General features: G+C 41.0%; 1 pseudogene; it reads right to left on the bottom strand.

Annotated features, from left to right (window-relative positions):
• Positions 1–11,944, bottom strand: part of LOC126622694 (zinc finger BED domain-containing protein RICESLEEPER 2-like) — a 43,921-nt pseudogene extending 31,977 nt beyond the window's left edge.
• Positions 11,945–12,148: the final 204 nt, after the last annotated feature.

The raw sequence follows: 12,148 nt of genomic DNA, 5'->3' as shown, positions 1-12,148 counted from the left end.
TGGTTTCCTCCAGAGTATAAGGCCGACTCAAGAATTTGAGGGTCAAAACAAGTCCATCAAATCTAGAGTACGTTCGACCCTGATGATATATGATACTTTTGCTGTTGACAAAGTAGTGGATGTATCGGCACGTGTTCTGTTACGCTTGTCTCCACATGCTTCCTTGTATCATTCTCACTTGCCCCATCTGTTCCTCAGGCAGATGTGGTATCTTCTCTGGAAGCATAAGATGTTGAAGATGAGTACTTGAGAGGTAAGTAATCAGGCAAGGGGTTCCAGGCAGTCAGTTCCTGACTGGAAGCTTGATTCCAAGTGTTGACTGATTACTCTTTTTCTCCTTGTCTTGCAGGTAAGAACAAGGGCAAAGGAAAAGACAGGGAAAAAGCATGATATGAGATACTCTTGCTTTTGACCCTGATGATATGAGATACTTTTGCTCTGGTGTGGCTGGTTTGCATAGGTATTATTTGGGGGGGGGGAAGAAAGCTGAGTATTTCGAGAGGCTTCGTTGGGAGTGCCCTCTCAGATATGAGGAAGGGTTGAGCATTTTTGCAGGTCTGCCTGTCCGTGGAGGATGGAGGTCGACATATATAGGAGTCTCCCTAACAATAAGTAGTAATGCTATTCCTTTACCCTTCTTGGTCATAGCAATGTAGTGGGAGCTGTAAGCTTCACATGTTTTAACTTTGTCAGAGCACTTTGAAAAAGTGGTATGTGGTATCTGGAAAGCTGATTTTGCGTGTGAAGATTACAGACAAGCTTTATCCAAGGAAATCTGGCTCTCAAAGTTCGGAGAGCGGTGCCTCTTCGGTTTTCGAACAAGCAATCATGTTGGGGATCTGGCTCTCGAGATTCGGAGAACGGTGCCTTTTCGATTTTTGAGAGAGCAATCATGTTGGGAGTCTGGCTATTGAGATTCGGAGAGTGGTGTCTCTTAAATTTTTTAGAAAGTAATCCTGTTGGGAGTCTGGCTCTCGAGATTCGAAGGGCGGTGCCTCTTCGATTTTTTAGCAAGTAATCCTGTTGGGAGTCTGGCTGTCGAGATTGGGAGAGCAGTGTCTTTTCGATTTTTGAGAAAGTAATCCTGTTGGGAGTTTGGCTCTCGAGATTCAGAGGGCGGTGCCTCTTCGATTTTTGAGCAAGTAATCCTGTTGGGAGTCTGGCTCTCGAGAGTCGGAGGGCGGTGCCTCTTCGATTTTTGAGCAAGTAATCCTGTTGGGAGTCTGGCTCTCGAGATTGGGAGAGCGGTGTCTCTTCAATTTTTGAGAAAGTAATCCTGTTGGGAGTCTGGCTCTCGAGATTCAGAGGGCGGTGCCTTTTCTATTTTTGAGCAAGTAATCCTGTTGGGAGTCTGGCTCTCGAGATTCGGAGAGTGATGCCTCTTCGATTTTTGAGCAAGCAATCTTGTTGGGAGTGTGAGTAAAGGTTAGGCATTTTTGCCAGTCTGCCTTGCCACGGAGTACGGAGGTTGACACACATAGGGCCTTTCCAGTTATCAAGCAGTGGTGATGTTTATTTACCCTTGTGGGTAATAGTAGGGTAGCTGGACCTTCAAAATTTATGTGTCTAAACTTTGTCAGAGATCTTTGGCAAAGTTATCTGTGGTACCCGAGGAGCTGATGTTATGTGTGGAAAGTAGTGCCTCATTGAAATCTGGAGAGTGGTGCCTCTTCGATATGTTGCCCTTTCTTTTATAAGGGCACCAATTGTGTGCAAGAAGTACATTAAGAGAGTTATTGCTTGTAGGAATTTTCCCCTTATTTTTGTACTTCAGAGATTTATTTGACCTCATTTCTCCTTCATCATTTCTGAAAATGTCTGGCCCATCCGACCGTCGTTTTGACTTGAACTTTGGTGAAGAGGCAGCTATGTCTCGTCAAGACAACATATGACGCCTATCCTTCTTATCCCCTACTGGTCCTCTTACCGTTGGAGACTTTGTGATGAAGAATGATATGACCGCTGCGGTGGTGGCCAGGAACCTTGTCACTCCCAAAGATAACAGACTACTTTCCAAACGGTCTGATGAGTTGGCTGTTAAGGATTCCCTGGCTTTCAGTGTTCAGTGTGCAGGTTCTGTGTCTAATATGGCCCAACGCCTATTTGCTCGAACCCGCCAAGTTGAATCATTGGCGGCTGAAGTGATAAGTCTCAAACAGGAGATTAGAGGGCTCAAGCATGAGAATAAACAGTTGCACATGCTCGCACATGACTATGCTACAAACATGAAGAGGAAGCTTGACCAGATGCAGGAATCTGATGGTCAGATTTTACTTGATCATCAGAGGTTTGTGGGTTTGTTCCAAAGGCATTTATTGCCTTTGTCTTCTGGGGCTGTACCGCGTAATGAAGCTCTAAATGATCAACCTCCGATGCCTTCTCCTTCTGGGGTTCTATCCAGTACTGAGGCTCCGAATGATCACCCTTCGGTGCCTTCTCTTTCTGGGGCTCTGCCGACTGTTGAGACTTCTCTTAAGCAACCTTTGTGAAGGTTCCCTCTTGTTTGTTTATTTTGACTCATGTATATGTACATATTTGTAACTTATCGGAGATATCAATAAATAAGCTTTGCTTCATTTCAACGTATTGTGTTAAATACACCAAAGTCTTCTTCACTAAGTTTTTTGAATTTTTTCTTTTGTTGAAGCTTGTATGTTGAAGCTTTGTGAGTGAAGCATGTAGGTTGAGGTAGTGTTCCCTTAGTTTCCCGAGTGAGGAAAACTTCTCGGTTGGAGACTTGAAAAATCCAAGTCACTGAGTGGTCGTGAGACTTCCGAGTATCAAGGTGCAGTAGCATATGGTAGGAGTCCCCCAAGTCTCCGGTCGAGGGAGTTGACAAAGGAGGTGTCTTGCTAGTAGCCAAGCTTCTAAAGTAACAAAACTTCACCATTTTCCTTTCTAAGTGGTAGCCCAAAGCTCCTCATTCATATATATTTGTTATGAAAGTTGTTAGGCCCAAAGAAGAGGATGCCTAGGCAATTTTTTTTTTTTCGATTTTTCAAATTTTTGAATTTTCGAATTTTCGAATTTCCGAATATATATATATATATATATATATATATATAATTTTTTTTTTAAGCTTTGTAGGTGAAGCTTTGGTGTTGAAGCTTTGTAGGTGAATCTTTGAGGTTGAAGCTTTGTTGGGTACCATGAATTGATTTTGCTTCACACTATCTTGATCAAGAGTGTGTGAAGCTTTTGTAGGTGAAGCTTTTGTGGGTCAAGCTTTTGTGGCTTTTGTGGGTGAAGCTTTTGTGGGTTAAGCTTTTGTGGGTGAAGCTTTTGTAGGTTAAGCTTTTGTGGGTCAAGCTTTTATGGGTGAAGCTTTTGTGGGTGAAGCTTTTGTAGGTGAAGTTTTTGTGGGTCAAGCTTTTATGGGTCAAGCTTTTGTGGGTGAAGCTTTTGTAGGTGAAGCTTTTGTGGGTCAAGCTTTTGTAGGTCAAGCTTTTATGTTGAAGCTTTTGTGGGTGAAACATTGGAGTTGAAGCTTTGTAGGTGAAGCTTTGGAGTTGAAGCTTTTGTTGGGTACCATGAATTGATTTTGCTTCACATTATCTTGATCAAGATAGTGTGAAGCTTTTGAGAATTTGTAGTTGTCCTCCATTGATGAAGCTTTTGATGGTGAAGCTTTTGTGTTGAAGCTTTGTAGGTAAAGCTTTGGAGTTGAAGCTTTTGTTGGGTACCATGAATTGATTTTGCTTCACACTATCTTGATCAAGATAGTGTGAGGCTTTTGAGAATTTGTAGTCGTCCTCCATTGATGAAGCTTTTGTTGGTAAAGCTTTTGTGTTGAAGTTTTGTAGTTGAAGCTTTGGAGTTGAAGCTTTGTAGGGTACCATGATGAAGCTTTGTTGAATTTCCCAATTTCCTTTTTTTTTTGGGAAAATTAGAAATTTGAAAATGTGGGAGAGACAACATATACAAATTTTGCTTCCACATTGTTGAGCAAGAAATTGTGATGCAAGCCACACCTTGTAGTAGTCGAAGGTTTGGATGAACCATTTGAATTTGCTTCGAATAGTCTTGATCAAGAGTGTGTGAAGCTTTCTACGAGTTGTAGTTGCCCTTCATTAATGAAGCTTTTGTTGGCACCATAAATTGGTTTTGCTTCACACTGTCTTGATCAAGAGTGTGTGAAGCTTTTGAGAATTGTGGTTGAACTCTTTTGATGAAGCTCTTGTTGGCACCATAAATTGGTTTTGCTTCACACTGTCTTGATCAAGATTGTGTGAAGCTTTTGAGAATTGTGGTTGCCCTCCATTGATGAAGCTCTTGTTGGCACCATAAATTGGTTTTGCTTCACACTGTCTTGATCAAGAGTGTGAAGCTTTTGAGAATTGTGGTTGCCCTCCATTGATGAAGCTTTTGTTGGCACCATAAATTGGTTTTGCTTCACACTGTCTTGATCAAGAGTGTGTGAAGCTTTTGTACGAGTTGTGGTTGAACTCCTTTGATGAAGCTCTTGTTGGCACCATAAATCGGTTTTGCTTCACACTGTCTTGATCAATAGTGTGTGAAGCTTTCTACGAGTTGTAGTGTTTGCATTGTTACAGAGGAGAAATGTCTGAAGTAGATGCAAGAGGGCTAAATAGCTTGATCTTCGTATGCCATGCACTGAAGTTGTTGTTGGCTTGCAATAAATCTTTGTTGGTGACTATAACTCTTGTTGGGCATAAGTGCTCCCCTAGTTGAGTTGTCAAGCTTGAGGGTTTTTGATTATTTGTGAATGCTAGGAGTTCACATGTACAAGTTGTACCACTCGTCTTCTGGTAGGTGGAATGAATGGTGAGTTGCTTTCATCACTTGGTTGGTGGTACGAAGGTGAGTTCCTTCATCATCTTTCATCACATTTCATCACCTGGTTGGTGGCACGAAGATGAGTTCCTTCTTCACCTGGTTGGTGGCATGAGTGGCAAGTTTCCAAATGATATTAGAGTACGGGTTGTACATTTCATTACCTGGTTGGTGGCATAAAGGAGAGTACGGGTTGTACATTTCATCACCTGGTTGGTGGCATGAAAATGAGTTCCTTCTTCACCTGGTTGGTGGCATAAGTGGCAAGTTTCCAAATGATATTAGAGTACGGGTTGTACATTTCCTCACCTGGTTGGTGGCATAAAGGAGAGTACGGGTTGTACATTTCATCACCTGGTTGGTGGCATGAAGATAAGTTTCTTCTTCACCTGGTTGGTGGCATGAGTGGAAAGTTGCCAAATGATATTAGAGTACGGGTTGTATATTTCATCACCTGGTTGGTGGCATGAAGGAGAGTACGGGTTGTACATTTCATCACCTGGTTGGTGGCATGAAGATGAGTTCATTCTTCACATTTCATCACCTGGTTGGTGAGAATAAGGGCAAGGTGTCGAGGCACATTGTAGCAAGTGTCGAATGACACAAAGTGTGTTGAACCCTTTCGAAGCACAGTTGGCTTATGTATGGATGTGTTGGAATGTATGATGTTTATGTATGAATGTGTTGGAATGTATGATGTTTATGTTGATTGATATGAGTGATGCTTATGAATGTTTTGCTATGCATGAAGGGATCCATGCTTTTGATATGTGAACCATGTTGGTTGTAACACTTAATATCACATACTTTGTGTCAAAGTACGCATGTTGAAGCTCTGAGTTGGAGTATAAGGGTAGGTTAGCGTAGACCAAGTGTTCCAGTGCTAGGAACGCAAAAGACTCAGAAGAAGTTGGCTGAATTCCCTTTTCTTTAAATATTTGCCGAATGGCTTGTGTGACAAAAGATCTCAAGCAGTTGAGAGTCAAAACATTTGTAATGTGTATGCCTTCTTATAATAGCATTTCCTTCAGTACTTAGTCCTCCACTTTGAAAGAGTGAGGCTTGGCCCCATAATCATAATAGTCGACGGTACGTTCACCCCTGGTTGTCTTGATACGAACTTTTATCCCTCTTGTTGTAATGGGCTTGCTGAGAGTAAAAATCCTTCCTCTTACCAAGAGACAGATACGTATGGTCACTTAGCGAGTAGCTAAATGAGGCAGGAGATGATGCAATGGGTGTCTGAATGGCCAAGATCTCCTCACTTGGTAGAACTTGACTTCCACTTCCCACTTGTTGATAGGGTTAACCATATGGGGGTTCTATTGGTATGTCCTTGATTCGGCGGAGGCGTGGTTGTAAGCATGTGCCATCACCTCAGAGCAAGTCTTCCAAGTGTTGGCATTGATCATGTACTTGAAGAAACAATCACGTAGGCCTGCCGTGAAGGCCTTGAGGGCGGTCTTGTCATCTGCCTCAGGCCAGCGAGAATACTTATGGCTGAAGCGACCGGCATACTCTCGTAGTGACTCATCCGGCTTCTGGCGAATAGTGTACAAGTCATCTACAGAATGCAAGCGAACGATCTGGAAGATGTGTTGAGAGACAAATAGTTTCCTCAGTTCCTCAAATGAGTCTAATGTCTCAGGTGGAAGACGGCAATACCAGTTTAGAGCTCCGCCATAGAGGGTGGAGGGGAAGAGAAGACATAGCTCTTCGTCGGTGTGCATCCGATATGCCATGGTGGACTCACAGAGGTTAAGGTGTTCAATTGGGTCCTTCCTTCCAGTATAGAGTTGTAAACCAAGCTTTTGTTTTGTCTTCGCTTGAAGGGGGTGTCGAAGATCCTCCTTGTGAGAGGGCCAGGCCTGGGTTGGTTCCAGTCATGTATCTCGGCCTGACGTTTGGCTTTCAACTTGTTTACTTCCTCAAGGAGCTATAGGACAAGGGGGTCCTGAGTGGAGTCATGTACCACTAGAATTTTCTTTCGTAAGTCTCCATCGCCTCTTGGAAGTAGGAAAGTTTGAGCAAGGGCGTGTGGTTTTTCCTTGGACTCGCCGTACTGACTTCTAGGGCGAGTCTGTTGGAATACCTCAGAATCCCCTGTACCTTCATGTTCCTCTGGGACCTGTCGTTCCTTCCCTAGATTGGCAACTGGCTGGGTCGTGGGATGAGACTGAGTCTTTTAGAAATCCTTGGGTCATTGATCTTCGAGCATATGTGGAGGGGATTCTCTCGACATTGCTTTAGGAAGCCTTGGCATTCACGATAAATGGCTTTCGATCCTTCCAACCCTTCTGTAAGGAGGTGTCTTCCTCTACTTCTCCTACTTCGAGTTGAAGCATCTGGGTTGAAAGAAGTCTCATGTTGATCAATGTTTTGATGATTAGCTCGCTCCTCATCAGGGATACCCATGTCGAAGGGAGGTGACCCTTCGTGTTGGGGGGCACCTAGATGATGGTTGATGTCCACAGAGGCAATGAGCTCGCGTGTTTGTGTACGCCTAGTTTCGTGGAGCGTCTCAAAGAGCTTCTTATACTGCTCATGGAGGACCTCATTCTTCATTGCTATCTTGTTGTTCTGAGCTTCTAGCTCATCGACTTTAGCTTGAAGAGCAACCCTCTTTCCTTCATTCTTTCGTTACTTCACACTAGGTGCAAGATGGGTGTCATTCTGTGTGTTGTGGCTTCATTCGCTCCCCATGTTGGAGAATGATGCCTGGTCAAAAGAGAGTGTATGAATGGTGGAAACCAGCTTGGCAAAGCTGAAGAGAGTGGGAATAAGTGTCGATTCCCACAGACGGCGCCAAATGTTGATGCACAAAATTAGTGATGACTTTGGTACAACAGAAAGTGTTAAGGTTGTGACCTTCGCTAGATTGCTTCGGTCACTAGTGTGGATAAGTATGTAAATGGATAGGGACTGGGAAGCAAACACAAGATGTACGTGGTTCACCCAGATTGGCTACGTCCACGGAGTAGAGGAGTTCTCATTAATTATGAAGGGTTTACACAAGTACATAGGTTCAAGCTCTCCTTTAGTGAGTACTAGTGAATGATTTAGTACAAATGACATTAGGAAATATTGTGGGAGAATGATCTCCTTTTATAGAAGAAAGTTTCTAGCTTTGTTCTGACATTGACACGTGTCGTGTTGTGATTGGCTTCTGATGTTGACACGTGTCATGCTATGATTGGCTTCTGATGTCGACACGTGTCTCACTGTGATTGGCCTCCTAGTTAGAGGGAAACTCTTTGATAGGAGCATATTTATGCGCCTTAGTTAGCTAGTTCTTATGCATTTTCACTATGTTTTCTTAGTTAAATTAGTCTTTTAAGCTACTTTCATGTGTTTTCAGGTTTAATGGGCATATGACATAAAAGATGGCAATTTGGAGTTTTTGGAGCAAAATGTGAGCTTGGATTGAAAAGTACATGCTTGGAACACAAGGTTGGGATGAAATTGAAGATTTGAAGATTTGAGGATTCCTAGTACAAGGAGGATTCCTAGTCCGAGGAAGAGTCCTAATTGAAGAAGGATTCCTAATCAACGAGGGATTCCTAGTTGAAGATGGATTCCGAGAAGAACGAAGATTCCTACTCAAACGAGGTTTCCTACTTGAAGTAGGAAAGCTAAGCCTAAAAGTTTCCATTTTGGGTTGATCTTTCCTAAACTTAAATGGCCTTGCGTTTTAGCAACATTGGAAGGTTCCGAAGCGTTGGAAGACACGAAGAATGGTTCTAGAACATTTTCCTCCTTCTTGCCGTGGGTTGGGTCTATTTTCTCTTGGTTTTGGGCTTTCTAGAAGCCCTGTCTACAAACCCTAACCCTTTGCCGCACCTAGGCCTCTAAAATATCTGATTTCCTTGCCTTGCAAGGCCTTCTAGAAGCCTTAACCCTAGCCCACCAAACCTGCCGCACCCTAGGCCTTTTCCCATGCAATTTCTGATTGTTTTAACCTATTTTCTGGTGGATTTGGGTTTCTAGAAACCCTAATCTGATTGCTAGGGTTTTTAGGTGCCTATATATACTCCTTAAAACCTTTTGGCCGAACCTACCACCTCCCATTCACATAACTCACGCCAGAATTCATTCATTCACCCTTGCCGCAACCTTCCATCCCCAAACTCCCATATTTCTGACTTCTACAACCTTTGCCGCACCATCCCCTTCCCCAACCCATTACTACATCCTTCCACAACCATTCATCCACCTTGTGCAGCCACCATTGAAGGAGAGAAAGGAGTAGTGCCGTGCAGCCCAAAGGAGGAAGACACCTTGCACATGCAATCTGCCATTAATGGAGTGTTTGGAGTTCTTTCTTCCCTTGTTTCTGTTTTCATGTTTAATTTAACTTGCTTTTCAATTATGTTAAACATGTGGAACTAATTTCTTTTTAGTTAGAGGCGAATTTGAAGCCATGGACATGTGTTTTATATGACTTGATTTCTTCCAATTATGATTTCATAAATCGTGAATGTGGTTTACTTATCTATTTGATTGATAACTTGTTTATGTATGTGGGTTGAGGGTCGACACTTAGTTTGCATGCATAAACTCGATGCTAGGATATAAGGGAATTTCACCTAATCGTTATTAACTTATATTCATAAGTAGTAAAAGTCGCTAGTCACGATTGCGTTAAGTAAATCCTAGGCAAGAGTAACATGCGTATCCCATAGTTATGAATGCCTCATCAATGCTTATGATTTCCATTGAACTTAATGATCTTTGATATGTGTCTCTATCATGCGTATTCCATAGTTAGGGTCCTTGATAAGAATAATTTGGTTGTAATGCGTATTCCATTCAATTCAATGAATCTAGGGAAATCTGAGAATTAATTGGTTCAATCTAGTTAATTTGGGGCATTGTTATTCATGGTTTGTTGAAAGAGTAATTGGAAATTGAATCGTATGCATATGTTCATGTGTGGATAAGGAACCCTCTAACTAGTTTCTCATCATTCTATTTCATCACAATCTGTTTTGCTTTAGGTTTGTTTTCAAAGTTTAAGTTCTAAAGTTTCAATTTCGTCAAAATCAATCCCCCATTTATTTTAGAGTGTTAGATTAGTTAGAAATCAATTTAGTTTGTGTTTCTAAGCATTTTGAGTCAAGTTATAGTCCAATTTCGTCCTAATTAGTGTTAGGTACTCAAAACTGCCCAGAAAGTGGTTTTAAGGCAGTTTTGAGTCTTTTAGTTGCTGTTTTGAGTTTTTGGTTTGTTTAGGTGTTTTAAGCTCTAGTTTTGCATTAATTGAGTCTAGTTTAGTGTTCTACATTATGTTTTTATGTTCTTGAGTCAGTTTCACATTGATTAGCATCCCTAGTTAATCCCTGGTTTAGAACGATCCCTATTTGCTCATATACTACAATTGTCATCCATAGGGTTTAATTTGTGTGTCAAGTTAATTTTCACATCACTCTTCTGGGTCCTTGATGGTATAACGTTGACCGGTGCTCAGTAGTTTCGAGATTGGTCAAGTATGGTACAAACAAAGTTAACTTCAACATGGTTAGACTCAAGAGACTTACAGATTGCAATCCTAATCTGACACACATTTGGAAAATAAAGATTTGATGTGGGATACTTGATCCCAGAAAATAACTCAGTCACTTGGTGAAAGATCTCCGACTTTTTAGCAATCATGTTAGTCTTTGCCCAATCTTCTTCGCTTGGAACATTTTTATATGAGGGCTCACGCTGCTTTAAACGAGGAAATACATCTTTATATACCAATGCAGTGGTAAGCATCACATACGTCGAGTTCCACCTAGTTTTACAATCAAGGACTAACTTCCTAGAGAACTTAATTTTCATTTGTTGAGCTATCTCAACAAATTTTTCCTCTCTTTTTGCTGTCCCAGACCAATATGCAACACTATTCCGAATAGTCTCAATACTATCCCTAATCACATCCAATCCATCCTTAACTATCAAATTAAGTATGTGAGCACAACAACGCATATGAAATAATTCTCCGTTTAACACAAGTGAAAGCTTGCAATATGTCACTATATCCTCAATCATGGCATCATTTGTAGAGCAGCTATCTACTGTGAGAGCAGACAACTACCATCAATATTCCACTCTGATAAGCAATCTATCATTATAGCAGAAAGTGTCTGGACATTATGTGGGCATGGAATATATGCAAAACTGATATAAAACACCACTTAATTACCATAACTCAGAGTAACATGGTGTGCTAGGCAATAAATCCAACACTAAAATTTAATACACAGAAGCATGATCTCTTCCATCAGTAAACAAGACAAGCATTTAGTTTATAAACGAGCAAAGATACATTTTTAAATTCGAAATAGTCATTTAAAGTCTTGTCTTCCTCCAACGAGTATGAGCATTCAAATACACAGCAAGCACATCTAACAAGTCATTTCTCAAACTGGCTATATTTTACCATTATTCGGCTATATTTCTCAAACTGGAAAAAAGAAACAGAAAGTGAAGATCTAGCATAAAAAGGAAACAGAAAGTGACAAGTCAATTTTCAAATACACAACAAGCACATGTAAAAAGGAAACAAAAAGTGAAGATCTAGCATAAAATAAACTATATTACCTTAAAATCTCAGTTACAAAATCTCCAAGAAAATAGAACCAACACACTTTATTTCGACAAATTAAGGAAACCTAGTTCCAGAATGTCCCAAAAAATAGAACAGACACTTTATTTCGACGAATTAAGAAAACCCAGTTCCCATTTTCAAACTGAAGAGTCAACAAAATGGAATGGTTACCTCACTCTCTCTAGAAAAAGCTTCAGCAAGTACAAAAAGAAACAGACTTAGAAGCTCAAATTACAGATTATGGCTTTTACATAGCTAGTAATAGTTCGATAAATTACCTTAGAATTCGACTTTGAAGCGTCCATGAAGCATCGATAAAATGAGAAGTGATAGCCATAAACCCTCTCTTCTGATTACTTGAAGTCCACATGTCAGTCGTGATTGCAATTTTACTCTTGTTCATTTGCAACAACTTCATGGTCTCTCCATTTTCGCATTCAAATACTTTCATAATATCCCTCTTGATAGTACTTCTAGAAATAGCCTTAAATAAGGGTTGCAATGAATTGCAAAACCTTTTAAAACCCAAGTGGTCGACCATAGATAAAGGATACTCATGTCAGATAATCATATAAGCTAGCTTTTTCCTAGCATTACCTTCATCAAAACTATATGCACCATGTTTAACAGACTCATCACAGTTATAACTGGACTCTTTTTCTTTATTGTCAATATAGGACATGTTCTAACATGTGAACGTAAAGATGAAGTACCAATAATGGAGCCCGATGCTAGCCTAGTTTTACAATGGTTACAGACAGC

The sequence above is a fragment of the Malus sylvestris genome, chromosome 5 (assembly GCF_916048215.2).
Source record: "Malus sylvestris chromosome 5, drMalSylv7.2, whole genome shotgun sequence".
NCBI classification, from domain to species: Eukaryota; Viridiplantae; Streptophyta; class Magnoliopsida; order Rosales; family Rosaceae; genus Malus; species Malus sylvestris.
Note: the sequence above shows the minus strand (reverse complement) of the source record. Positions and strands in the feature narration are given on the sequence as shown.